The sequence below is a fragment of the Dromiciops gliroides genome, chromosome 1, assembly GCF_019393635.1.
Source record: "Dromiciops gliroides isolate mDroGli1 chromosome 1, mDroGli1.pri, whole genome shotgun sequence".
NCBI lineage: Eukaryota > Metazoa > Chordata > Mammalia > Microbiotheria > Microbiotheriidae > Dromiciops > Dromiciops gliroides.
This window is the reverse complement of record NC_057861.1, coordinates 497,723,679-497,729,484: the sequence shown is the minus strand read 5'-3', so window position 1 is coordinate 497,729,484 and position 5,806 is coordinate 497,723,679.

Sequence of the window (5,806 nt, the reverse complement as noted above, 5' to 3'; positions counted from 1 at the left end):
GTGTGACAAGTAGTGCCCTCTTTGCTTTGTCTCATGTAGCATGTAGAAAATGGTGTTTTCTATCCTATTGCCCCCTCTATACTCCCTTCATAGATTATGAACTCAAGTTGGTAAGCTTGAAGCTGGGCTCCTGTCTGTCTTTTCCTCTTTTTGTTTCCTTTCTTAATTAACTGACTGAACATGGATCTCAAAATGGATATATCCAGACTTGAAAGTTTGAGAGGTCTAAAAGGACTTAGGCCCAATGAGAGGAGCAGGACAAGCAGGAGATTTTGATTGTAGAAGCAGCTGAGAACAAAATTCAGGTTTGGAGAGGAGTAATAGCACTGAGATAGGATGAAATGTAAGATAACTAATCAGCAAACTGAGAAACTGCTTTATGCTCTGATGAAGTATAACTATCATCCTCATGGAAGATTATAAGTTTTTTGTTTTTTGTTTTTTTTTTTTCCTTGGTGAGGCAATTGGGGTTAAGTGACTTGCCCAGGGTCACACAGCTAGTATGTGTCGAGTGTCTGAGGCCGGATTTGAACTCAGGTACTCCTGAATCCAGGGCCAGTGCTTTATCCACTGCGCCACCTAGCTGCCCCCGATTATAAGTTGTTAATGAATACTATTTTAAATTTGTCAAATACATACTTGTGACAGTCCTGTATTTAGTATTCCTTTGTGTGTGGTAATAAATTACCTGCCCCATATCTAATGAATATTGTATATTGAAATTCCTTTTTACTCTTCTTCCTCCCTCCCCTTTTTGGGATGAGGCCTTAGAAGTAAGTCATAAAGTCATCTCTGAGGTGCTGGAGTAGGGTTCTAATGAGCCAATCAATGAGTATGAGGAAAGAGAGCCTAACCTCTATTATTAAAGGCAATTTCCCCCAGGACTAATACTGGTTCAAATTGCATGCACAGTTAAAGAACTTGGAGTATACACAGTACCTGTAACCCCTGTGGTGACCCAGCTCATTTGCAAAATGAAGGGATTAGACTAGATGATTCTTAAATCCCTTTTATCTTTATAATTCTGTGATTCTAATTTTAAATAGCCTTTAGTTCTTTGAAAAAATGTCTTAGGAGAGCTGTCAGTAAGCATCTATTAAGTACCTACTATGTGCCAGGTATAAGCACTAGGGATGCAAAGAAAAACAAAAATAAATACAATCTCTGCTTTCAAGGAGTTGCCATTAACTATACACAAACTAGATAAATACAGGATAATTTAGAGATAATCAGTGAGGGAGGGTGCCTAGACTCAGATAAAAGATAGGATTGGAGCTGAGATTTGAAAGTCTGGGAAGCCAAGAGCTGGAGGTAAAGGGGCAGAACATTCCAGGCATGGGTTAGGGACAGTCAGGGAAAATGCCTGGAGTGAGGAGATGGGGTTTCTTGTTCAAGAAACAGCAGAGGAGGTGAGTGTCACCCTAGGGTAGAATATGTAGAGGGGAGAGCTTTTCTGTATATGTATTATTTTTCCTACACATACTTTTCAAACCCATGAAATTGATAAGGATAGCAATCCTTTTTTTTCTTTATCTCAATGATCCATTTAAATTTTAATTCTTTCCTCTCTGGGAGATATTCTTCCCCCCCTGTGTTTTCCATTCTTTTCTTTCCTATGGAATAGGGATGTTGTAACAAGGGAGTTGTTGGTGGGGAGTTCCTGTTGGTGGGAGGGTCCTGGTGGGGTTTTTTTTAAAGGCAGAGAAACAATAGGGAGACCAGAACAGTTAGTATCTGAGAAGGAGGATCTGGGACTTGGTGGGGGGGTGAATGCCAGGTGGCAGGTGGGATAGTTATAGGTTGGGACGTTCCAGGGAAAGCTGCCTGCTGTGTTTAGGAAGAAAAAGATAGGAATTCCAGATGTTCCCCAAACATGTCTGGTTTTGCTCAAGGTTGGGGGAAAAGTTAGTTTAGGTTCTCCACCAATTTAGCAGTACTTGCTACTCCTCTGTAAGGGAGCAAACTGGAGGGAGAGAAAGATTCAGTGGCTCATGTAAATATCAAAACACTCCAGGGATTAAAAAAAAAAAATCAAAACACAGGCTTCTTTGGGGATCACATTAGGGATTAGGGCCTAACTTTAAGAGTAAAATAGTTCTGATTAATGGGTATATTTGACTAGTTCCAGTTGAGTGGTTTTCAATGGTGACCTCAGCCTCCAGCTTCACAAAACTCAGCTGCAGCTTTGTGATGTAAAGGCTGCATTTTTAACAGTCAGTCTGCATAAAATCAGGGGGAAAAAAAAAAAGGACTGGCTGATCTGGGGAAAAAAAAATGGAACTCTCCAGGCATCACTGCAAAATGGGGAAGCTGAGAAAAGTTTACCTTTGGAAAGGAAGAAAATATTTCCCTTGCTCACTTTAGTCTCTCGCATGCCTGTTGTACCTTCTTAGAAAACAGAGGCATGTTCAGTAGGGGCTGGGGTAGCTCAGAGTACAACACAGTGGTCTCTGGTTGTAGTCATCCCACCCACCAGAGGTGCTTGGGGAAGGGCCCTGGGGAGCTTCCTTCTGTACTGAACAGTGTGAGCTAAAATGACAGCAAGAAACACAATGACCACTGCTAAAGAGCTCTAAAAGATGCTAAAGGAATTGATTAGAAAAGTGGAAACAACTCCCCTCCCCTCCTTTTTCATGGTGTACAGGGACACAATATTAAAGAGATTACAAACAACCTAAAGAATGATGGATCCTTTTAGCTGTTTGAAAACTGTTAAAGGCCTTTGGGTCCTATATTCGATTACTAGGCCTTAAGTTGTCTCCCTGAGAAAGACCCTGGTGAGGTGCCAAAGGACATCCGTACAAAGGATGAACTTTGTATGTAATTTGCTTATATCTCTTCTAGCCCCAGAGAATGTTAGACCTAGAAAGAATCTTAGGGATGATCTTCTTTTCCAAAGGTTATGGTGATACAAACTGGATTTGTATTCAACTGGAGCTTCCTTTGAAGTGATATAATTACTTTTCCTTTTTTTCCCCTCCTTTGGGATGCTACTGGACTTAGTGCTCATGAATTTAGATCTTGTGAAAGTTCCCAGCAGTCCTAGTGGCTGCAGAGGCCCAACTGACACTAATTTCTTCTTATGGTGTTTATAATACAATCCCTGATACTTCTGTTTCCCTCTATTCCCCCCTGCTACTCCACAACCATCCAATATAAAAGGATCCCTAATCACTCTAAATAATTTAAAAACAATTTTATTTCCCCCTTTTCTGCCTTCATAATTTACCAGAGTGTGCTTTCATGTAAAGCTGTATTTGGTATTATACAAAGAGAGTATTATTCACTACTCTTTGGGACTCAGCTCCTTCATTTATTAAGTTAGGGACTTGGACTTTTTCCCTCATGTTATCAAAATTTTCTTTTCTCTTCTTCCCATCTCTTCTAATGGAAACACACACACACACACACACACACACACACACACACACACACACACACACACACACACACACCCTTTGCAACAACATGCATAGTGAAGCAAAATCAATTCCTGTACTGGCCATATGTCTTATTTGCACCTTGTGGACTAGGTAATCTTGAAGATCCATCATTCTATAATTATGTAACTAGCCATTGTCTTCTAGAAACTTAAAATATAAGACAGACAGCCCTGATACAAAAAATATGTGCAGGCTTAAAGATAATTATTGTGGAAACAAGGAAATATATTTAAATGAACCATTGCAATTTGAAGAAGTCCAGTTTTGTGTTTAAGACTCTTTCTTTTTTTTTTTTTTTTGGCAGGGAAATGAGGGTTAAGTGACTTGCCCAGGGTCACACAGCTAAGAAGTGTCATGTGTCTGAGGTCGGATTTGAACTCAGGTACTCCTGAATCCAGGGCTGGTTCTCTATCCACTGTGCCACCTAGCTGCCCCTGTGTTTAAGACTTTTAAAAACACATTTTGATTTTAGGGAGACATTAGAAGTATTTGGAATAAAAACAAAAACAAAACCTTAAACTCTGCAAGTACTTTGTATTGTATTTTTCTTTCTAAATTTTCTTTTTTCTTTTTTTAAAAATAAAAGTGTTTTATTATTTTCTAGTTACATGTAGAAATAGTTTTCAGCATTTGTTTATATAAGATTTCCAATTTCAATTTTTTCTCCCTCCCTCCCCTAGACAGCAGGCAATCTGATATAGGTTATATATATATATATATATATATATATATATATATATATATATATATATACATATATATATATATATACACACACACACACACACACATACATATACGTAACAACATTAAACATATTTCTCCATCAGTCATGCTATAAGAGAAGAATCAGAGCAATAAGGAAAAACTTCAAAATAGGAAAAACAACAGCACCAAAACCAAAAAAAATAGTATGGTTCAATCAGCATCCATATTCCACAGTTTTTTTTTTTCCTTCTGGATTTGGAGAGCCTTTTCCATCATGAGTCCCCTGGAACTTTCTTGTACCATTGTATTGGTGAGAAGAATCCAGTCTATCACAGTTGATCAACACATAATGTTGATGATACTGTGTATAATGTTCTTCTGGTTCTGCTCATCTCACTCATCATCAGTTCATGCAAGTCCTTCCAGGTTTCTCTGAACTCCTCCTGCTCATCTTTTCTTACAGCACAATAAAATTCCATTACATTCATATACCACAGCTTATTCAGCCATTCCCCACCTGATGGGCAACCCCTCAATTTTCAATTCCTTGCCACCACAAAAAGAGCAGCTATAAATATTTCTGAACATGTGGGTTCTTTTCCCTTTTCTATGATTTCCTTGGGAAAAAGACCCAAAAGTAGTATTGCTGGGTCAAAGTGTATGCACAGCTTTATAGCCCTTTGGGTAATATTTTTTGAAATAATTTGCTATAGTGGTAGACTCCAGTATTCTTAAGTATTAAGAAAAATGTTGGTGGCAGCTAGGTGGTGCAGTGGATAAAGTACCAGCCCTGGATTCAGGAGGACTTGAGTTCAAATCCAGCCTCAGACACTTGACTAGCTGTGTGACCCTGAGCAAGTCACTTAATCCTCATTACCCTACAAAAAACAAAGAAAAATGTTGCATTCTGCAACAATACCTTATTCTAAAATGTGCATTGATGAAGATTATGAAATCTTAGTTTAGAAGCCTGATGACCTAGGGACATAGACAGTGTCTTAACCTCTGCTGTCCTCCAAGGGCAAAGGATTTAGAAGACAAAGTTAGATATGGTAAGTGAATTGCTGGCTAGGAAAATGATTTTTTAAGGATGGAATTTGTACTGCTAGACCATAGCTCAAGGTAAAGGAATGATAGACTCCTGATGAGGGAGAGTATACCTAATAAGGATAAATAAGAATTTTTCCATCTGTAATCTCACAAATCTAATAAAAAAGGGAGAATAGGAAAATTGTATTCACTAAACTAGATATAAAGAGTTGCTGCAGTGTAATTCAATCCAACATGCATTTATTTGGTTCCAAGTATTTCCCCATGCCTGGAACAATCTAGCTCCACCTACTGAGTTCTTTTAAGTCCCAAATAAAATCCCAATTTTTATACTTTCCCAACCCTCGTATCTTCCCTCTTAGTTATTTCCTATTTATCCTGTGTATAGCTTTTATAAATGTTTATACATTATGTAAGTATGTGTGTATGTATCTATATCTATGTCTATGTCTACATCTATGTCCATGTCTATGTCTATATCTATCTATCTATCTTTTGGTGAGGCAATTGGGGTTAAGTGACTTGCCCAGGGTCACACAGCTAGTAAGTATCAAGTGTCAAAGGCTGGATTTGAACTCAGGTCCTCCTGAATTCAAGGCCAGTGC